The sequence below is a fragment of the Schistocerca americana genome, chromosome 1 (genome assembly GCF_021461395.2).
Source record: "Schistocerca americana isolate TAMUIC-IGC-003095 chromosome 1, iqSchAmer2.1, whole genome shotgun sequence".
In the NCBI taxonomy this organism is placed as follows: Eukaryota; Metazoa; Arthropoda; class Insecta; order Orthoptera; family Acrididae; genus Schistocerca; species Schistocerca americana.
In genome coordinates, this window is record NC_060119.1 from 316172141 (window position 1) to 316196484 (window position 24344).

The following is a 24344-nucleotide window of genomic DNA, read 5'->3' on the forward strand; positions in this document are numbered from 1 at the left end:
GGCATGGATGTGTGTGATGTCCTTACGTTAGTTAGGTTTATGTAGTTCTTAGTCTAGGGGACTGATGACCTCAAATCTTAAGTCCGATAGTGCTCAGAGGCATTTGAACCATTTATCTCTTTTAATCTGGAAAGTTAGCTGGATCCTTTTTAATTATATGAAATAAATTTTATTTCGTGGACAAAGAAAATTCAGCTGCATTAGCTCTTAGGAGCGTGAATAAATATCGTTTTAACAGTTGTGCGACTGTGCTGGATTATATCTGAGCATAGAGTCGCTTGTTCCGTCATATCGGTGTTGAGCTCGCGAGTGTGGCAGGCAGCTTGCAAAAACGACAGCTGAACCCCAGTCGACTCGCAGATAGTATAGCAAGTACGACTAGAGATGTAAATATTTCACAGAGATCTTTCAAAACATCTTGCAAGGGATTTAAAGCGTCGTAGACATCAGCGCACACGCTGATCCTGTGTTCCTTGAGTTCAGGAACGTATTTGATACGATGCCGTGCTGTCGTTTAGTGAGCAAAATACGAGCTTACCTATTACCGGATCAGATCTGCGATCGGTTTCAGAACTTCCTTACTTTTAATAGAAGAAAATCGACACATGCGAACGTAACTTCAGTGATATCCCAAGGAAGTGCGATTGTCCCTTTACTAATTACGATAAGTACAAATAATGTAATAGATAACATTATCTACATCTACATCTACATGGTTACTCTGCAATTCACACTTAAGTGCCTGGCAGAGGGTTCATCGAACCATTTTCATACTACTTCTCTACCATTCCATTCTCGAACGGCTGGTGGGAAAAAGGAACTTCTAAATCTTTCCGTTCGAGCTCTGATGTCTCTTATTTTATTACTATGATCATTTCTCCCTGCGTAGGTGGGTGTCAAGAAAATATTTACGCATTCGGAAGAGAAAGTTGGTATCTGAAATTTCGTAAATAGATCTCGCCGCAAAGAAAACCGCCTTTGTTTCAGTGACTGCCACGAGAACTCGCGTATTATATCTGTGACATTCTCACCCCTAATGCGCGATAACACGAAACGAGCTGCCCTTTACTGGACTTCTTCAATGTCCTCCGTGAATCCTACCTGGTAAGGATCCCATACCGCACAGCAATATTCCAGCAGAGGACGGACAAGTGTAATGTAGGCTCTCTTTAGTGGGTTTGTCGCATCTTCTAAGTGTTCTCTCGACAAAGCGCAGTCTTTGTTTCGCCTTCCCCTGGGTGGGGGACCCTTACAAGGTTGTACTGATGGAAGAGAGAGAATCCAACGAAGAGTGCCACGTTTAGCTACAGGATTGTATGGTCGGTACGAGAACGTGAACTAGATGTTCAACAAACTCCAATGGTAGGCGCTACAAGAGGGGCGTTGTACATCACGGAGAGAATCGCTACTGAAATTGCGAAAGAGTAAGTTCCGGAAAGAGTCGAGCAACATATTACTTCCTCCCACACGCGTCTCGCGAAATCACCGCAACTAGAAAACCAGAAATTTGAGCTCTTAAGAAGATTTACTGACAATCATTCTTCCACGCTCCAATCGCGAGTGAAACAGGCAAAGAGAGAGGAAAGGGGGAGGGGGGAGGAGAGGGGGCAAAGGGGTACCAGAAGTACGCCCCGTCACTCATCGTAATGGCTTCCGGAGTACATATCTTACGTTCAAAACGAAGAAACGAAGATTATGGAGCCGGCCGCGGTGGCCGAGCGGTTCTAGGCGCTTCAGTCCGGAACCGCGCGACTGCTATGGTCGCAGGTACGATTCCTGCCTCGGGCATGGATGTGTGTGATATCCTTAGGTTGGGTAGGTTTAAGTAGTTCTAACTTCTAGGGGACTGATGACCTCAGATGTTAAGTCCCATAGTCCTCAGAGCCATTTGAACCATTTGAAGATTATGGTTTAACGTTCCGTGGAAGAAGTGTTCAGCAGAGACGGAGTGCAAGCTTGGATTAGGGAAGGTTGAAGAAGAAATTTGTTCTTGCTTTTTCAAAGAAGAACCTCCCGTCATTCGCCTTAAGCGATTTAAAAAAATTACGGAAAACCTAAATTTGGATGACCAGTCGCATATATGAACCGCCATCTTCCGGAATGCGATTTTAATGTGACAACTGTGCAATTAAGTTAGAAACGTATGGTGTACCTAACTAAACAAGGATTTCTTGCAGTCAAGGAGACTATGTCTTTTCCTCACTTAACTCACAATACTTGAAATTCTTTGACTTTGTGAAGAATACACAGTATTGATGGAATGCTGATGCTGGCTTTTCGGTTAGGGTGCTCTATAGCTTCATCAAGAACTCGAAGCCACGTATATTAACAGAATATTAGTGTATAAATTGGGTAAATACAAATTCATCAAAAAGTGCGACAAATGTTGTCAGAAGAAAGAAAAGCACAATTATTTTTATGGTAAGATATAAACTGAGGTGGCAAAAGTAATGGGATACCTCCTAATATCTTGTCGGAACTCCTTTTGCTTGGTGTAGTGCAGCAACACGACGTGGCATGGATTTAACAAGTCTCTGGAAATCCCCTGCAGAGATATTGGGTCATGCTACCTCTTTAGCCGTCCATAATTGCGAAAGTGTTACCGGTGCAGGATATTCCACACGAACTGAACTCTCGATTATTTCCCATAAATTTTCGATGGGATTCATGTCTGGCGATATTGATGGCCAAATTATTGTCCGCAATGTTCTTCAAACCAATCGCGACCAGTTGTGGCTCAATTCCATTGTTGTTTGGGAACTTGAAGTCCGTGAATGGTTGCAAATGATCCCCAAGTAGCCGAACACAACCATTTCCAGTCAATGATCGGTTCAACTGGACCAGAGGACCCAGTACATTCCATGCAAACATTATGGAGCATCTGCCTCCGAAACCGATGTCGTTAACGCACGCTTCTGCGGTGGCACTCGACCTTGTGGTAGGTCGTGCCATTGCACTATGTAATCAAAAGATTCGGGACACCTGACTGAAAATGACTTACAAGTTCATGGCGCCCTCCATCGGTAAAGCTGGAATTCAATACGGTGTTGGCCCACCCTTAGCCTTAATGACAGCTTCCACTCTCTCAGGCGTACGTTCAACCAGGTGCTGGCAGGTTTCTTGGGGAATGGCAGCCCATTCTTCACGAAGTGCTGCACTGAGGAGAGGTATCGATGTCAGTCGGTGAGGCCTGGCACGAAGTCGGCGATCGAAAACATCCCAAAGGTGTTCTATAAAATTCAGGTCAGGACTCTGTGGAGGCCAGTCCATTACAGGGATGTTATTGTCGTGTAACCACTCCGCTACAGGCCGTGCATTATGAACAGGTGCTCGATCGTGTTGAAAGATCCAATCGCCATCCCTGAATTGCTCTTCAACAGTGGGTAGCAAGAAGTTGCTCGAAACGTCAATGTAGGCCAGTGCTGTGATAGTGCCACGCAAAACAACAAGGGGTGAAAGCTCCCTCCATGAAAAACACGACCATACCATAACACCACCGCCTTCGAATTTTACTGTTAGCACTACACACGCTGGCAGGTGACGTCCACCGGGCATTCATCATACCCACATCCTGCCATCAGATCGCCACATTGTGTACCGTGATTTGTCACTCCATACAACGTTTTTCCATTATTCAAACGTCCAGTGTTTACGCTCCTTACACCAAGCGAAGCGTCGTTTGGCATTTACCGGTGTGATATGTGGCTTACGAGGAGCCGCTCGACCATGAAATCCACGTTTTCTCACCTCCCGCCTAACTGTCATAGTACTTGCGGTGGATCCCGATGAATTTGGAATTCGTGTGTGATGGTCTGGATAGATGTCTGCTTTTACACGTTACGACCCTCTTCAACTATCGGCGGTCTCTGTCAGTCAACAGACGAGGTCGGGCTTTACGCTTTTGTGCTGTACATGTCCCTTCAAGTTTCCACTTCAGTATCACATCGGAAACAGTAGACCTATGGATGTTTAAGGGTGTGGAAATGTCGTGTACGGACATATGACACAAGTGACACCCAATCACCTGTCCACGTTCGAATTCCGTGAGTTCCGCGTAGCGCCCCATTCTGCTCTCTCACAATGTCTAATAGCTACTGAGGTCGCTGATATGGACTACCTGGCGGTAGGTGACAGCACAATGCATCTAATATGAAAAATGTATGTTTTGGGGGGTGTCCGGATACTTTTGATCACATAGTGTATTTGGCGTAAAGTTCATGATCACCAGACTTTGCGCCAATGTCGTGGTTTAAGTACCAAAACTCTCCGCAGTGTCTCATGGAGTGAGGGCACGTAACACTGTTGTTGGTGATCTGTCCATGGGGTGGGGACGTTAAGTTTCGCGGCCCCCTGGTGTCATTTGCGAGGACTGGGCTATGTTTCACCCTCTCCCTTCTCTGATCATGATCATCATTTCATCATCATACAATACGAACATTGCACAACACACACAGACATACATACACACACACACACACACACACACACACACACACACACACACACACACACAGACACACATGTCGTATTACAAATACTGTGTAATGGAGCATGTTGTGAATAAACAAACAAATACCATTATGGAGCCACAACCAGCTTGGAGCGCCCGTTGTTGACGGGTCCACGGCTTCGTGGAGTCGGCGCCAGACTCGAACCCTACAATTAGCTGTTGCCACCTGAAATCACGGCTCATCTGACCAGGCCACGAGTTTCCATTCCTGTAGCGTCCAATCGACGTGTTCATGAGCCCAGGGTAGGCTGTGCAGGGGATGTGCTGTTAGCAGAGGCACTCGGGTCTGTCATCTACTACCGTAGACCATTAACACCAAATTTCGCGGCACTGTTCTAATGGATATGTCGTCGTACGTCCCGCATTGATTTCTGTGGTTATTTCAAGCAGTGTTACTTGTCTGTTAGCACTGACAACTCTGCATAAAAGCCACTGCTTTCGTTCGTTGAGTAAAGGCTATCGGCCACTGCATTGCCCGTGATGAGAGGTAATACCTCCAATTTGGTAATCTCGGCACACTCTTGACACTGTGGATTTCCGAAATGGAATGCCGCATGCGTCTAGCTCCAACTACCATTCCGGATTCAAAGTATGTTGATCCATGTCGTGCAGCCATGATCACGTCGGACACCTTTTCAGATGAATCACAAATGGCAGGTCCACCAATACACTGCCCTTTTACACCTTGCATACGAGATGCTACCGCCATCTGTGTAGGTGCAAATCGCTATCCCATAACTTTTGTCACCTCGGTGTAAACAAGGTAATATTCAATGATTGGGTGGTATGAAGTGTTATATCCTAGCCAGTAATACCACCCGAGCCCGCTGCCAAAAGGTTGGCAGCATCAAAGTCCGGACGCCGTCCGCATAAGCAGCGCCAGCGAGACAGGAAATCGCCGCAAGTCTGCGCGCGCCACCGCTGGCTTCTGTCTTCTTAAGCGCTGGAGTCGCGAGCGCTAGGACAGTTCTGTATTCGCCGCTCAGTTGTATACTCGCCACCGAATTGTGCACTTGCTAGTCAGTTGTGTGTTCATCGCAGCAGAGTTGTTGTTTGTCGTCAGCCGTCGCTGACCTAGCCGCTCCGACTCGAATTAGACAGATTTCTGTAGACACGGAGTTCACTACTGTGTTTCTGTATCTTCGTTAATAAAGATAAGTAACGACTTTTATTTAATCAGAGTGTTTGGGTTTCCATCTTTCTGTTCACTGTTCCAGCGGACCGGTCGGCCCGCTATTAAAAGTGTGGCGGTGACTTCGTAAGCCGTTTCTACCGCGAATTGTTTGTCGCTACGAACACCGCCACAAAATGAAGGAACGACCTTCATCTAACATTTAATATCGAAGAGTCAAGTAACATAACAGTGGGGGAATACATCATATGTATTGTATGGTGTTATTGTGCTGCCAGGAGGACTGTCCTTTCTATAGAAAATAAAACAAATCACACCAAAGAGAGCGTAATGACGATCATGTACTAAGAAATCGAAGCAGTCAGAAAAGGGCGGAGGAAACTAAATGAAACTTTACAGGTTGAGAGGTATGTGATTTTATTTCAATAATTGAAAAATCGAGTCAAATTTATGAAGCACTGGATAGTGTGAGCCCACTTATTACTATGACGCTGCACCCTCTCTGTCCTGGATCCATGCACTGATTCTTTTGAGAAGGGTGTGTCAAAGCCGTTGTACCATTTCCGGGGGCACGCTGGCGCACAGCTGTTGTGTCTAGTCCTCGATATCCTAGACACTGGCACTGGGAGGAAGTTGACGTCTGAGCTGGTTGGTTCAAATGGCTCTGAGCACTATGGGACTTAACATCTCTGGTCATAAGTCCCCTAGAACTTAGAACTACTTAAACCTAACTAACCTAAGGACATCACGAATATCCATGCCCGAGGCAGGATTCGAACGTGCAGCCGTACCAGTCGCGCGGTTCCGGACTGAGCGCCGAGAACCGCTAGACCACCGCGGCCGGCTCTGAGCTGGTCCCTTACATGTTGTATCGGAGACAGATGTGGGATCTTGCTGGTTATAGTATTACCTCAACATCTTGCAGAGGGTTCATAGTGACACATGCCATGTGTTGACCAGCACTGTCCTGTCCAAAATTGTCACCACAACAGTGTCACATGAGAGGCAACATACGAGGATGCAGAATGCCCGTGACGTATCGTCGTGACATCAGAATTCCTCCAATCATTACCAGCCGTTACCTGAAGTCTTACCTAATGGCTGCCCACACCAGGATCCCAGGAGAAAGATCTCTGTGCCTCTCCAAAACCTTGGAAGAACGGAACCTCTTCCCAGGTCGTTACTACACTTGCCGACGACGGTCACCCAACATAGTGCAGAGCCACATTCATCGCTAAACGCATTGCGACGTCATTTATCAGCAGTCCATGCTTCCCGGTCCGAGCACCGTTCTAAATGCGACCTTTAGTGTTTTATTAACGCAGCCTACGCATGCGACGGTAATTCCCGAGTCCGGCTGCTGCCAGTCTTCGTGGTGCGAGATGGCGCAGAATGTTACAGGGAGTCCATTAGTTGTTCTCGGACGTCAGGCGCAGGTGCGAAGCTGTTACGATGTTATCGGTGCACAGTACGGCGTTCGGCCCTTATGGAGGTCACAGTTGGTCGACCGGAACGTTGACGACGAATGTGCCTGCCCTCAGGTTCCCAAGCAGTTCAGCAATGGACCACTGTCAGATCCGATGCCCCACACAAATCTGGCTATGGCACGAATTGACCAACCGGCCAAATGGAGACCCACAACGCTGCCACTTTCAAACTCAGTCAGATGCTGACAACGCTGTACAACGTCAGTACGCGGCATCTCCTTGTCCTTCACAGTGATCACTCAACATCTGACACTCTTGAGTAAGACAAAGTAAATCGTGGGACTTTGATTGAAGACATGTTCGTCGCTGTCAGTTGTCTTAGCAAGTGACAGAAAGTGAGTTATTGAGAACTTTACCAACTGACAAGGTTCCAGTCGTGGCCAGGCATACATTCTTACATTGGCCCATTCCATCAACAATCGTTTCTTCGTCACCACGTCATTTTCAGTATCCTCACCGCCAAAGAGTATGTGCAGCAAAAAGCCTACACGCTTTGGGCCAATCTTTTGCTGCAAAAAAATCTTTCAACAAACGAAGGCCAAACTTCGCCTCGTACGCCACTTCCTCCGATCTGAGAGACTGCAGCATTACTGGCAGAGTCGAATTACGCCCAAAATGTCTGCAGTCCTGCTGAGGGTCTCTGAAGCGGCTCCCATCGACAAGGTGAGCGGCATGGATAAGATCAATCTCCAGTTGTCTGTATTTACTACTGCATCTTCAATGACGTGAAGGCTTTTTTTTTTGTTTTTATTTGGCTTTAGCCAACATCACCACACGGTCAGCAATAGTTATAACCGTGTAGGCTTAATAAGGCCCTGGGAGTAGACAACATTCCATTAGGACTACTGATAGCCTTGGGAGAGCAAGTCCCGACAAAACTCTACCATGTGGTGAGCAAGATGTATGAGACAGGCGAAATAACCTCAGACTTCAAGAAGCATATAATAATTCCAGTCCCTAAGAAAGCAGGTGTTCACAGATGTGAAAATTACCGAACTATCAGTTTAATAAGCCACGGCTGCAAAATACGCACACGAATTCTTTACAGGCGAATGGAAAAACTGGTAGAAGCCGACCTCGGGGAAGATCAGTTTGGATTCCATAGAAATGTTGGAGCAAGTGAGGCAGTACTGACCCTACGACTTATCTTAGATAATAGATTAAGGAAAAGCAAGCCTACGTTTCTAGCATTTGTAGATTTAGATAAAGCTTTTGACAATGTTGATAGGAATACTCTCTTTCATATTCTGAAGGTGGCAGGGCTAAAAAACAGGGAGCGAAGGGCTATTTACAATTTGTACAGAAACCAGATGGCAGTTATAAGAGTCGAGGGCATGAAACGGAAGCAGTGGTTGGGAAGGGAGCGAGGCAGGGTTGTAGCCTATCTCCGATGTTATTCAATCTGTATATTGAGCAAGCAGTAAAGGAAACAAAAGAAAAATTCGGAGTAGGAATTAAAATCGATGGAGAAGAAATAAAAACTTTGAGGTACGCCGATGACATTGTAATTCTGTCAGAGACAGCAAAGGATCTGGAAGAGCAGTTAAACGGAATGGACATTGTCTTGAAAGGAGGATATAAGATGAACATCAACAAAAGCAAAACGACGATAACGGAATGTAGTCGAATTAAATCGGGTGATGCTGCGGGAATTAGATTAGTTAATGAGACACTTAAAGTAGTAAATGAGTTTTGCTATTTGGGGAACAAAGTAACTGATGATGGTCGAAGTAGAGAGGATATAAAATGTACACTGGCAATGGCAAGGAGAGCGTTTCTGAAGAAGAGAAATTTGCTAACATCGAGTATAGATTTAAGTGTCAGGGAGTCGTTTCTGAAAGTATTTGTATGGAGTGTAGCCATATACAGAAGTGAAACGTGGACGATAAATAATTTAGACAAGAAGAGAATAGAAGTTTTTGAAATGTGGTGCTACAGAAGAATGCTAAAGATTAGATGGGTAGATCACATAACTAATGAGGAGGTATTGAACGGAATTGCGGAGAAAAGAAATTTGTGACACAACTTGACTAGAAGAAGGGATCGGTTGGTAGGACATATTCTGAGGCATCAAGGGATCACCAATTTAGTATTCGAGGGCAGCGTGGAGGGGTAAAAATCGTAGAGGGGGACCAAGAGGTGAATACACTAAGCAGATTCAGAAGGATGTAGCTTGCAGTAGGTACTGGGAGATGAAGTAGCTTGCACAGGATAGAGTAGCATGGACAGCTGCATCAAACCATTCTCTGGACTGAAGACCACAATAACAACAACAGGCTTAACATAAAAATTGAGCTAAACTAAGATGACGGCAGGATGTCAGCGTTGTGAACAGTACAATATGCTAAGAATATTTAATTATAGACACGATTACGGTAAGTACAAGTCTCTTATTAGAGTGGTTTCATGTGGGGCATTTTTTTTCAATGTAGTTGTAAGAAAGGAAAGAAAATTAAACAATAACGTCCCGCCGACAGCGGCGGGGCACTGGCTTGCTTTGCGGAAAATGGGGAAGGACGTCGACAGTGACCTTTCCAACGGTACCGTCTCAGCATTCGTCTGGGGCTATTTAAGGAAATCACGGAAAACCTGAATGTGGATGGCCAGACGGGGTTTGAATGACTGTAATCCCGTGGTCTACGGGTAGCGTCTTTGATTCATAATCAAAACGTATTCGTTTCCGGGTTCGGTCCCCGCCACTGCCTAAATTTTGATAAATAATCACCGTTGGCGGCCGAAGACTTCCGGCATAAGAAGTCAGCCTCATTCTGCCAACGGCCTTGTCAGAGAGGGCGGAGGAGCGGATAGAGGTTCAGGGCACTCTCTTGTCCTAGGGGTGGGAAATTGCCCCTAAAGGCGGAAGAATCAGCAATGATCAACGACATGAGGATGCAGAAGGCAATGGAAACCACTGCATTGAAGACACGTGACTTGTATCCACAGGACATGTGGCCTGTAATTGAAGAAGTGTCATGATGATCTCTCCATTGGCAAAAGATTCCGGAATAGTCCCCCATTCGGATCTCCGGGAGGGGACTGCCAAGGGGGAGGTTACCATGAGAAAAAGATTGAATAATCAACGACAGGATAACGTTCTACGAGTCGGGGCGTGGAATGTCAGAAGCTTGAACGTTGTAGGGAAACTAGAAAATCTGAAAAGGGAAATGCAAAGGCTCAATCTAGATATAATAGGGGTCAGTGAAGTGAAGTGGAAGGAAGACAAGGCTTTCTGGTCAGATGGGTAATATCAACAGCAGCAGAAAATGGTATAACAGGTGTAGGATTCGTTATGAATAGGAAGGTAGGGCAGAGGGTGTGTTACTGTGAACAGTTCAGTGACCGGGTTGTTCTAATCAGAATCGACAGCAGACCAACACCGACAACGATAGTTCAGGTATACATGCCGACGTCGCAAGCTGAAGATGAACAGATAGAGAAAGTGTATGAGGATATTGAAAGGGTAATGCAGTATGTAAAGGGGGACGAAAATCTAATAGTCATGGGCGACTGGAATGCAGTTGTAGGGGAAGGAGTAGAAGAAAAGGTTACAGGAGAATATGGGCTTGGGACTAGGAATGAAAGAGGAGAAAGACTAATTGAGTTCTGTAACAAGTTTCAGCTAGTAATAGCGAATACCCTGTTCAAGAATCACAAGAGGAGGAGGTATACTTGGAAAAGGCCGGGAGATACGGGAAGATTTCAATTAGATTACATCATGGTCAGACAGAGATTCCGAAATCAGATACTGGATTGTAAGGTGTACCCAGGAGCAGATATAGACTCAGATCACAATATAGTAGTGATGAAGAGCAGGTTGAAGTTCAAGACATTAGTCAGGAAGAATCAATACGCAAAGAAGTGGAATACAAAAGTACTAAGGAATGACGAGATACGTTTGAAGTTCTCTAACGTTATAGATACAGCAATAAGGAATAGCGCAGTAGGCAGTACAGTTGAAGAGGAATGGACATCTCTAAAAAGGGCCATCACAGAAGTTGGGAAGGAAAACATAGGTACAAAGAAGGCAGCTGCGAAGAAACCATGGGTAACAGAAGAAATACTTCAGTTGATTGATGAAAGGAGGAAGTAGAAACATGTTCCGGGAAAATCAGGAATACAGAAATACAAGTCGCTGAGGAATGAAATAAATAGGAAGTGCAGGGAAGCTAAGACGAAATGGCTGCAGGAAAAATGTAAAGACATCGAAAAAGATATGATTGTCGGAAGGACAGACTCAGCATACAGGAAAGTCAAAACAACCTTTGGTGACATTAAAAGCAACGGTGGTAACATTAAGAGTACAACGGAAATTCCACTGTTAAATGCAGAGGAGAGAGCAGATAGGTGGAAAGAATACATTGAAAGCCTCTATGAGGGTGAAGATTTGTCTGATGTGATAGAAGAAGAAACAGGAGTCGATTTAGAAGAGATAGGGGATCCAGTATTAGAATCGGAATTTAAAAGAGCTTTGGAGGACTTACGGTCAAATAAGGCAGAAGGTATAGATAACATTCCATCAGAATTTCTAAAATCATTGGGGGAAGTGGCAACAAAACGACTATTCACGTTGGTGTGTAGAATATATGAGTCTGGCGATATACCATCTGACTTTCGGAAAAGCATCATCCACACAATTCCGAAGACGGCAAGAGCTGACAAGTGCGAGAATTATCGCACAATCAGCTTAACAGCTCATGCATCGAAGCTGCTGACAAGAATAATATACAGAAGAATGGAAAAGAAAATTGAGAATGCGCTAGGTGACGATCAGTTTGGCTTTAGGAAAAGTAAAGGGACGAGAGAGGCAATTCTGACGTTACGGCTAATAATGGAAGCAAGGCTAAAGAAAAATCAAGACACTTTCATAGGATTTGTCGACCTGGAAAAAGCGTTCGGCAATATAAAATGGTACAAGCTGTTCGAGATTCTGAAAAAAGTAGGGGTAAGCTATAGGGAGAGACGGGTCATATACAATATGTACAACAACCAAGAGGGAATAATAAGAGTGGACGATCAAGAACGAAGTGCTCGTATTAAGAAGGGTGTAAGACAAGGCTGTAGCCTTTCGCCCCTACCCTTCAATCTGTACATCGAGGAAGCAATGATGGAAATAAAAGAAAGGTTCAGGAGTGGAATTAAAATACAAGGTGAAAGGATATCAATGATACGATTCGCTGATGACATTGCTGTCCTGAGTGAAAGTGAAGAAGAATTAAATTATCTGCTGAACGGAATGAACAGTCTAATGAGTACACAGTATGGTTTGAGAGTAAATAGGAGAAAGACGAAGGTAATGAGAAGTAGTAGAAATGACAACAGCGAGAAACTTAACATCAGGATTGATGGTCACGAAGTCAATGAAGTTAAGGAATTCTGCTACCTAGGCAGTAAAATAACCAATGACGGACGGAGCAAGGAGGACATCAAAAGCAGACTCGCCATGCAAAAAAGGCATTTCTGGCCAAGAGAAGTCTACTAATATCAAATACCGGCTTTAATTTGAGGAAGAAATTTCTGAGGATGTACGTCTGGAGTACAGCATTGTACGGTAGTGAAACATGGACTGTGGGAAAACCGGAACAGAAGAGAATCGAAGCATTTGAGATGTGGTGCTATAGACGAATGTTGAAAATTAGGTGGACTGATAAGGTAAGGAATGCGAAGGTTCTATGCAAAATCGGAGAGGAAAGGAATATGTGGAAAACACTGATAAGGAGAAGGGACAGGATGATAGGACACCTGCCAAGACATGAGGGAATGACTTCCATGGTACTAGAGGGAGCTGTAGAGGGCAAAAACTGTAGAGGAAGACAGAGATTGGAATACGTCAAGCAAATAATTGAGGACGTAGGTTGCAAGTGCTACTCTGAGATGAAGAGGTTAGCACAGGAAAGGAATTTGTGGCGGGCCGCATCAAACCAGTCAGTAGACTGATGAAAAAAAAAAAAAAAAAAAAATTCTAAAAGCGGGTCCAGTGTACTGGATTGTTCGAAGCTTCATATGCAGTTATAAGTTCTTAATTTAAAACAACATACAAAGGTACAGTGCATCATTCCAACAACTCTCCATAATGTTACCTAAATCAGCTGAACTTCAAATGCAAAATTTAAACCTGTATATTCATTTCTTTTCAGCGAAATTGGTCTTATTTCCCAACTCAGAAAAATAATTGTGAACAGGCCAGTACCCCAAGATCTAACCTATGAATTTACATATGCACAGTTTGAGATGGATAAGACGAAACTAGGCTCTAATTGTAGATCCTAATGTGGGTATGTAGACAGTTAATATCATAGGATTGAAAGGTAATTGTCCGCAGCTCGTGGTCGTGCGGTAGCGTTCTCGCTTCCCGCGCCCGGGTTCCCGGGTTCGATTCCCGGCGGGGTCAGGGATTTTCTCTGACTCGTGATGACTGGGTGTTGTGTGATGTCCTTAGGTTAGTTAGGTTTAAGTAGTTCTAAGTTCTAGGGGACTGATGACCATAGATGTTAAGTCCCATAGTGCTCAGAGACATTTGAACCATTTGAAAGGTAATTGATATAAACAATCTATCATTTAAACACACAAGTTTATTACTTAAAAACGTGTATTATGGTCACTCATGAAACAGTTCACAAATGTTGTCTGTTTGAACTTACTAGTATAAGAGCAATGGATGGCAGTGTTACTCGACTACCTAACAAAAGACCTGCTGACTCAAATACTGATCTGAGATTCAATTTAATCCGACAAAATCCTAATGAAAAACACAGTGTCTGCCACCTTGTTGACTGCTTAGTCAGATCATACATACCATACATGAACGTTGAATCTGAGATGGGCTGTTGCACGAAGTTCCGCAAGTGCGGAACAAAATGACCAAAGTCGCCGGTGTCGCTTCTAATGCTGACCGTAAAATTTTCCGTGCGCTGAGTCTAACGCTGCTGGCGTGGAGAAGACAAGGCCGTGCCGTGATATCCGCAACACTGTTCTCTGATCGTCGTCTCCAAAGACGCGCCGCTCTCCATTCTCGATTGGGGTCCGCGACAGATACCAAAACCGGACGATTCTCGACCGGGGTCCCCGAGTGAATCTCTGATTTTTGCTTTTCCTTTACGCTCCTGCGCTATTTTTTCGTCCGAACAATGTTTGTTGGCAAATAACAGAATTAGAAAATACTGCGGTCCAATACAGAGGTTTCTCTGCAGAATACAGCGTCTCGCTTTCAGACGCCAATCCTATCTGAAAACTGTCCCCTGCTACTAAAAACGTGCACACCAGCTGTGCGGTCGTGACGTCAGACTTAAGAAACGAAACCCACGTCTTCCTACCGAGGTTCTAGCCTCACATCAGGGGGCCACAGAAATGAGAAAATACTGCTCCTGAGGCTAGCCCGTTGCTTTGTTCACCTTCTGTATACGAAAGCGGTTGATAACTATGTACAAAGCCGATCTGCAAGCGTGTGAAAACCGCTCTCGCCCACAGCTCACAGCGCACCTCCACCCCCTGGCGTCGCGCAAGGCGGCACGGCGCTGGGAACAAGACAATGGCTTATCAGCGTGCTGGGACGCCTCGGCCGTCCTGTTTCACGAACTCAATGCCTGTGCCTCCTGGTCGCCGTGCGAAGTGGCGTTTCTCCGTAACATTTCTGCTCGCCCCATTTTAACTCCAATATATCCTTAGTACATCTGTTAATCTAATTCTCGAATACTGGATTTTACAAGTCATTCCATACTAAATGACCTCTCTTAATCACCAGTATCTGTGCTGTAAAGATGCAGGCTTCAGCTGGAAATGCAGTAATTTGACACGTGCCACTACAGGGAGTGAAGGAGGCGTAACCGAAGTGAATTGTGACGAATTTCGTTCAGTACATTACTATAGATCATGTTTGACGTCATTCCCGTTTCATAAATGGCATGGTAAGTTTGATCCCAGGACTGTATTAAGGAAAATGTCAAACGGATGTACGAGGGGCGCTTGAAAAGTCCGTGCAAAAATAAAAACTACTTACGTGTTTGGGGTAAACCTTTTTTATTTTTCGACATAGTCTCCTTTTAGACTTATACACTTCGTTCAACGCTCCTCTAATCCGTTGATCCCTTCCGAGTAATAGGAATTGTCCAAGTCTGCAAAATAGCTACTAGTTGCTGCAATCACCTCCTCGTTTCAATAAAATCTATGTCCTGCCAGCCACTTTTTCAAATTGGGGAACAAACAGTAGTCCGAGGTAGCCAAGTGTGGAGAATAGGGGGGATGTGAAACAAGTTGGAATCCTATTTCCATTAATTTTACGACCATAACTGCTGAGGTGTGGGCTGGCGCATTGTCGTGATGGAAAACGACTTTTTTGCGGTCCAATCTCCGGCGTTTTTCTTTCAGCTCTGTTTTCAAACGGTCCAATAACGATGAATAATATTCACCTGTAATAGTTTTACCTTTTTCCAGACAGTCGATGAGGATTATCCCTTGCGAATCCCAAAAGACAGTCGCCATAACCTTTCCGGCCGAAGGAATGGTCTTCGCCTTTTTTTGTGCAGATTCTCCTTTGGTAACCCATTGTTTAGATTGTTGTTTGGTCTCAGGAGTATAGTAGTGTATCCATCTTTCATCCACAGTGTCGAAACGACGCTTAAAGCCCTGCAGATTCTTCCTGAACAGCTGCAAACCATCCTTGCAACACTCCAACGATTCCGTTTATGGTCAAGCGTGAGCAATCGCGAAACCCATCTTGCAGATAGCTTTCTCATGTCCAAATGTTTATGCAAAATATTATGTACTCGTTACTTCGAGATGCCCACTACACTAACAATCTCACGCACCTTAACTCTTCTGTAGCCGGCCGCGGTGGCCGTGTGGTTCTAGGCGCTTCAGTCCGGAACCGCGGGATTGCTACGGTCGCAGGTTCGAATCCTGCCTCGGGCATGGATGTGTGTGATGTCCTTAGGTTAGTTAGGTTTAAGTAGTTCTAAGTTCTAGGGGACTGATGACCTAAGATGTTAAGTCCCATAGTACTCAGAGCCATTTGAACCATTTGAACTCTTCTGTCGTACATCACCATATCATGGATTTTATCAATTCTTTTTGGAGTCGTAATCTCCGCAGGGCGTCCAGAACGTTCAGCATCACTTGTGCCCATATGGCCACTCCGAAAATTTTGAAACCACTTGAAAACTGTTCTAATGGAAGGCGCAGAGTCACCGTAATGTTTATCAAGCTTCTCTTTAGTCGCCTGAGGCGTTTAGCCTTTCATAAAGTAATGTTTAATCACCAAATGAAATTCTTTGCCGTCTATTTTTTGACAATCACTCGACTTCCTTGATTCACACGAATGCCAAACAAAGAAATGGACCAATGAGGCTGAAACTTGCTCTTTCCAAAGATGCTACTAACTAAACATGACCTCGATACGCGGCGGTGGTGCCATCTCTCGGACTTTGCACGGAATTTTCAAACGCCCCTCGTACCATGTAATGTACGACTATTCGTCAGATTAGGCCGTTTTTCGCAGCTTTTTGCCAGTAGAGGAGTTCTTTTCCTGTGATTTACCTGTACACTACTCAGTCGCGTTAATGTGACCACCAGTCAAAAGTCTCTGTAACCATCTTCTGCAGTGCGAGACGTGTAGGAAGAGAACCACTGGCGACCGCTACGGTCGCAGGTTCGAATCCCGCCTCGGGCATGGATGTGTGTGATGTCCTTAGGTTAGTTAGGTTTAAGTAGTTCTAAGTTCTAGGGGACTGATGACATCAGATGTTAAGTCCCATAGTGCTCAGAGCCATTTGAGAATCACTGAGGTTCTGGAAGGTACAGACAAGGATGTGGAGCAGTGCCGACTCCAGTGCCGTGGTCATATCGGCTTGGTTTCCCGGCTTAGGATCCATGCGCTAACAGCCCGATAGAGGTGGTCGCACAGATTATGGACTAAGTTTAACTCCAGGGCGTCTGGTGGCCAGGGGAGTACGGTAAACTCATTCTGGTGCTCTTCGATTCATGCCTGTACCCTGAGAGCTATTTGACAAGTTGTATTGTCCTTCTGGAAGATGCCATTCAGCTGTCATTCAATTTGCACAATTCGCTACTAGTTTCGGTCAATGACCATTATCAAGCTTAGGTGGCATAATGGTCAGTGACCAAAACTAGTAGCGAATGGTGCAAAATGGACGACAGCTGAAGGTTTTACCATGAATTTTAAGAAGTATATGGGCGCTGAATATCGCTAGCTGCAAACAAACAAAAGGATGCCACTGTACTGATGATAAACAAACTGCTGTACAGGGCATCCTCCGACATGCAGCACACGGTGGTTTGCAAAGTATGGATGTAGGTGTAGATGTAGGGATAGACATCGTTCCCACGGACAGATGCATACTTGTGTTTGTACACTGTGCCTTCCAGAATGACGAGATCACCCAGGGAACGTCACGAAAACATTCGCCAGGCCATAACGTTGCCAGCTGATTGCATGGTGTTTGGTTTCAGATGTTTCAGGCCATACGTGCCAGTGGCCATCTGCCCGATAGAACATAAAACGTGACTCATCTGAAAAGGCCACCTGGCCGCCTGTTGCCATTCAGTGGGCGTCTAGTTGCGATAGCAACGTGCAAATTCCAGCCTTCGTCGCCTACGAACAGCAGTCATCAGGGGTGCATGAACCAGGTGTCTGCTGAAGAGGCCCATACGCAGCATGATTTACTGAACGGTCGTTGAGGAGACACTGTTGTTAGCCCTTTGTGGTTCATCTGAGCTGTCGGTTGCTCAACAGTTGCATGTCTGTTCCCCCATACACATTTCTGCAGCCTTTGTTTACCGTTGTGATCTACGGCCTGTGGTGCACCACAGTTGCTCGGCACCGGTTTTGGCACGCACAGCATACTTTAACCACCGTGACACGTAAACAGTTTACGAACTTAGCCGTTTTGGAAATGATTCCACCCTTGGACCAAAAGAAAATGACCATGCCCTTTTGAACGTCAGACAAATCGCTCCGCTTCCGCATTCAACGAGTGCATTGCTAGTGCTGCCACCTCCCGACTGTGAACGGTTATTGCAAGTTGACGTCAAACATAGGCAGCGGTCACATTAATAGGACCGTGTATTAGTTCCCAGAATTTGTACATTGTCTTTATAGAGCTGTAACCAGATATTGATAAACGTTTCAAGAGATTTCGTGTGTGTACCGGCGTTCTGGAAGCTTCCACTAACAGGGCGTTGTTGGGAGCTGATTTCATGGCTCCAAGATTTAAGCGGATAGCACTAATGTGGAACATATACTTTCGCGAAGTAGATTTTGGTGTGTTGCTGTATGCGATATTTTCTTAGTCAGTTATAGACCGGATCAAGACCTTATAAGGAGTCAAAAGTAAAGTCGGTCCCACGCCCCACCAGAACTCAGCAACGTTCTTTATAAACTGAAGAGTCAAAGAAACTGGTACACCTGCCTAATAACGCGTAGGGCCCTCGCGAGCAAGCAGAAGTGCCGCAACACGATGTGGCATGGACTCGACTAATGCCTAAAATAGTGCTGGAGGGAACTGACACCATGAATCCCGCAGAGGTGTCTATAAATCCGTAAGAGTACAAGCGAGTGGAGATCTCTTATGAACAGCACGTTGCAAGACATCCCAGATATACTCAATACTGTTCATGTCTCGAGAGTTTGATGGCCAGCGGAAGTGTTTAAACTCATAAGAGTGTACCTGGAGCCACTCTGCAGCTATTCTGGACGTGTGAGGTGTCGCATTGTCTGGCTGGAATTGCCCAAGTCAGTCGGAAGTCACAATGAACGTGAATGGATGCAGGTGATGACACAGGATGCTTACGTACGCGTCACCTGTCAGAGTCGCATCTAGACGTACCAGGGGTCCCGTATCACTCCAAATGCACACGCCCCTCACCATTACAGGGCCTCCGCCAGCTTGAACACTCCCCTGCTGACATGTAGGGTTAATGGATTCATGAGGTTGTCTCCACACCCGTACACGTCCATCCACTTAATACAATTTGAAACGAGACCAGGCGACGTGTTTCCAGTCATCAACAGTCCAATGTCGGTACTGACGGGCCCAGGTGAGGCGTAAAGCTTTGTGTCGTGCAGTCATCAAGGGTACTCGAGTGGTGAAAAGCGCATATCGATGATGTTTCGTTGAGTGGTTCGAACGCTGACACTTGTTGGTGGCCCAGTATTGAAATCTGCAGCAATTTGCGGAAGGGTCGGACTTCTGTCACTCTGAACGATTCTCTTCAGTCGTCGTTGGTCCCGTTCTTACAGGATCTTTTTCTGGCCGCAGCAACGTCGGAGATTTCATGTTTTATCGGGTTCCTGATATTCACGGTACACTCGTGAAATGGTCATACGTAAAAATCCCCACTCATCGCTTCCTCGGAGATGCTGTGTCCCACCGCTTGTGCGACGAAATGTAACACCACGTTCAAACTCACTTAAATGTTGATAACCTGCCATTGTAGCAGGGGTAACCAATGTACAACTGCGCCAGCACTTGTTGCTTTATATAGGTGTTGCCGACAGCAGCGTCGCCTTCTGCCTGTTTACATATCTCTGTTTTGTATCCCGCCTGGAAGGCGGAGCGTGGGTCTGCTCCTGTCAACGGAATGGGTAGGCCGAAACAAGATTTCGTAATCGTAGTTAGACAAAAACAAAGACCAATTTTGCAACTTTTGTGCCGTACGGGCCGGAACTGGCTTTGACGGGTGGAACAACGACGTCAAAGGCTTATGGTCGGTGACCAAATAGAACTTGCGACCATACAAAAAAATCATGAAACTTAGTCACTCCATAGACAATAGCTAAAGCTTCTTTCTCGATTTGAGAATAGTTTTGCTGGGCAGAATTTAGCAACTTAGACACAAAAGCGATCAGGCGATCGACAGAATGAATGTGGTGTGAGAGAACCGCTCCAATGCCGTGAGAAGATGCATCGACAGCCAAAACAACTGGTTTGGAGGGTTCGAAAGGAATCAAACAGCGATCACTCAACAAAGCAGATTTGAGCTTGTGGAAAGCAGCGTCACATTCCGAAGACCAAACAAAAGGATCGTTCTTACGCCGAAGGCGACGCAAAGGCGCTGCAATCTGCGTTGCATTTGGTATAAACCGAATATAATACCTAATTTTGTCCAACACAGACTGAAGTTCTTTAAAGTTCCTGGCCGCTGGCAAGTCTCTAATCGCACTTTGATGTGACAGCGAGGGGTGGATACCTTGTTCGTTAATCGTATGTCCTAAATATTGAATCTCAGTTTGAAAAAATTTGCACTTGTCTCTGTTACACTTTAGTCCTGCCTGCAAAAGTACAAATTCTGCAAATGTTCGTCAGGTGCGCGGCCTGCGCAAGTTTTCCATGGGGCGTTTTCCTCGCCCCCTCGCGAGCAATTCGGGGTTGCGGGTGGACAGCGCGCCCCAGCAGTTCCGCTGTCCGCCCCCTCAGCTTCGCCGCCCCTTAGTCCCTCCACCCACCGTCGGAAGCCATACTCAACGAAGGTGCGCCCTTTCAGGGGGGAGGGATGTGGTATCTATAGCAACGACGCCACGGCGTATTAAAGTTATTAGGTTGTTGGCACTACGACAGACACCGACGACAGCGCCTTCTAGTCGGTGCTGTGCAGCTCTACGAGCTCCGCTCAAGATTCCGCCCGTTTCATCAAGAGCAGACGGCCTGGAAACATCGATTCAACCTCAGCTTGCTATTGAGACTTGTAACGCCGGAAATGCATATCCTCCTATTTCCATCTATTGTACTATAAATTTTTTCCTTATTTTGTTTTTTACTATTTGTATATATATATTTATGCATTTATGTCGATGTATAATTGGTTTGTTTTGTAAATATTATTTGCATTTTTACGCTGGGTCTGGCCAAGGGGAAAACTATTCTATCGAACGATTACATCGATAGGTCGTGTGGAGAACCAAAGTGTGTAGGATCTTTGGTAGTGTGAACTCTGCCGCATGGAGCGCGGGCAGAGCGGAGAGTCTGGCTGGAGTAGGGCGGTGGAGCAGGTGTTTTGTATGTGTATGACGCTCCCGCGAGTTGCTGCGCTTTCGGGATTTGGCAGCATGTAATTGCGCTCGACTTGCTATGATAGTTTCTGACACAGTGTCGCGGACGGGAAGCATTAGCTGGCGCACATCAACAGCCCGTTTCGCCTGGTGACCGTGTCGAGAAGAAGGCGCGCCAACATCCAGCTTCTGCAACAGCGACGGCCGACAATGAGTGACAGTCGCCACCTCCCCGATCGACGACTGCAAACCTTCAATCAACCAACAAGGAAGACTAAAAGCACGTAAAGTTTTAGAACTGTATGGCAGACCTCAGCCTTTAAAATTGTTCCATTTGCCTCTTTAAATTACAGCAACGTAGCATGAACCTTTGTCGCCCATTGTCCCAATTGCATTACCAAGCAGGGTCCCTTCCTTTTCCGGAATGAACCCGAGTGTCGCTGAAATTCAAATGCCAGCATTAAAGTAATATCATTCGATTTCACTGCATTAATTTCAAAGTTCAGTTAAGGTATTCATGGCTGGCTACAATATTTAGATTACACAAGCACAAATTAAGAGTGCGAGTTTTGTTACCATATTTTAGCTTACCTGTGACAGCAGCTCAGCTTGGTACGTACTAAATTTTACTATTGTTAATTGTTCAGAATCATTTAATTCAAGTTCAAAGTTAAATCTCGTATTTCTAAATTATGTAGATTCAAGTAGCTTTTGAAATGATTGTTGAGGTAGCCCAAGACTAACCTTATTTTATTGAATTTCGTAATGCTTCAGAAACAAAGTTCACCATTAATTTCAGTCACTAAATTTAACTTTCAATTTCCCGGTTTTATTAATTCTTCTGCTAAATTAAGTCAGAGTGTAGCGAAATTTATTACTTCTGACAAACATTCAGTTTTCACACAACACGTGTCAACCTTCAGTTGCCACGCTTTTAGTGCTAATTATATGTGGATTAATCTTTCATTTTCAGTTATTACAGTAATTGTCCATAGGACTGGCGTCCGTAATTTTCCCCAAATCTCAAATATCTAATTACCGCCAATTAATTGTTAACGTAATGACCGCACATTTACTTTCTTTATTAATTTTACCCTTTTCCTCAAAATTAATATCCACCAATTTCATTTGCATTTTTCCTTTCATTTAGATGTAACCCTTTCCTGCCTCTTTACCGAGAAATTAGCTTCGGTGACGATTGCTTTTCCCAAATTTCCATTAGGCGCACGCGGTTTAATTTTTGACCCTCATTAAGGTCGATAAGTGAGGGGGAGGTTACAGACTATGTACTACTTACGACGGGAATACGGTTTTGCACCTACGGGCTCTTCAGTTGTAAAGTTACGTATGTCATTGACTAATAATTAAATGTAAAGCACTCCGTCTTCAGGCCACGAGTGGCCTACCGGAACCACCCGACCGCCGCGTCATCCTCAGTGGAGGATGCGGACAGGAGGGGCGTGGAGTCAGCACACCGCTCTCCCGGTCGTTATGATGGTATTTTTGACCGAAGCCGCTAATATTCGGTCGAGTAGCTCCTCAATTGGCATCACGAGGCTGAGTGCACCCCGAAAAATGGCAACAGCGCTTGGCTTCCTGGATGGTCACCCGTCCAAGTGCCGACCACGCCCGACAGCGCTTAACTTCGGTGATCTCACGGGAACCGGTGTATCCACTGCGGCAAGATCGTTGCCCCAATAATTAAGTGTACTTTCATGTAAAAAGCTGTACCAAGAATCTTACCTCACCTTCTCCCTCTCACTTCCTACATTCGGCCAACCTTTCAGATTTCAGCAGCAGACCCACGTGCCTTCTTCCAGACGGGATACAAAACAGTGTGTGTTCGTTTTAAGTAGAAACAGAGTATGCCAACTCCATGTTAGTTTTCTGTCAAAGTACGCACCAGGCAGTTTAACGTGCAACTGTGTGAGGAATTTGTACTGGCCACGCTGTATTCAGTCGGCAGAGGATTATGCCTTGCCGTCGTGAATATCAGCATTACAGACTTTTTGAACGTTAGAGTAAGTCCACTTCCCAAGTCCTCTTTGCCAAGCATTTCACACGCATAGTTTATCCTTAACTGTGTCACCCAAAATCAACGGATCATAGCCAAAGCCAAGGTAGGGCGACGGTGTTCTGGGATTCTGAAGGGTTTATTCTGTTTGGTGTTCTCACTCATTGATCTAACCTCAGGGAAGTGAAGAAGCGACTTCAGCGTGTTTGTCGCCACAAAAATGCAAACGAACTCTTCCTTCTCCATGACAGTGGAAGGCCTCACACAAATATGCTCACAAAATTTCACTGGACTGTTCTTCCTCATTCAGTCTATAGCCAAGATGCCGCATATTTCGACTTCCATCTGTTCGGTCCAATGAAGGATGCACTGTGCAGGAAGCAGTACGTGGCTGAGGAGAAGGCTGTTGATACAGCAAGATTCAAATGGTTCAAATGGCTCTGAGCACTATGGGACTTAACTTCTGAGGTCATCAGCCCCGTAGAACTTAGAACTACTTAAACCTAACTAACCTAAGGACATCAAACACATACATGCCCGAAGCAGGATTTGAACCTGCGACCGTAGCGGTAACGCGGTTCCAGACTGTAGCGCCTAGAACCGCTCGGCCACACAGGCCGGCGATGCAGTAAGATGTTGGCTCCGACGTCGACCAATAGAGTGGTGAGATGCGGGCACACACACCCTTCCAGTAAGGTCGTCCCACTGAACGGAGTTTATGTTGAAAAATAGGGTTTTGTAATCAAAATAGTGACGAATAATACGGTGTTTGGGATCCTAAATAAAACCATCCTGATTTCAGAAAAAATTGTGGTGCATTACTTATTGAACAGCCTTCGTAAAATGAGACCGATGGAAAAAAGAAACCAAAGTGATTATTATTTCTTAAGCAGCGTTGTCAAATCGCCCTGGAATGTTGGTGGGCAGTATCATTCTGTTGCAGGGCAATATTGCCAAGGTTGTTTCGACTATACTGCAGATGTTTCGCTGGAAAGCCCTTACACATGCCCATACAGTTCCGATCTCTCCCCACGCGATTTACATATTTTTGTAACCCTGAAGAGAGAATTCGTGGCGCCGATTTACTCTTGACAAAGTGGTGCACGTCAGGTACAATCATAGCTGCGTAAGCAACCGCAAACATTTTCCGAAGAAGGCAATGGCCGTTTTGTCTCACACTGGGATAAATTTATTAACATCCG

General features: G+C 45.3%; 1 pseudogene; it reads right to left on the bottom strand.

Moving 5' to 3' along the window:
• Window positions 1-22704: 22704 nt before the first annotated feature.
• On the bottom strand, window positions 22705-22822 carry LOC124561501 (annotated as a pseudogene).
• Window positions 22823-24344: the final 1522 nt, after the last annotated feature.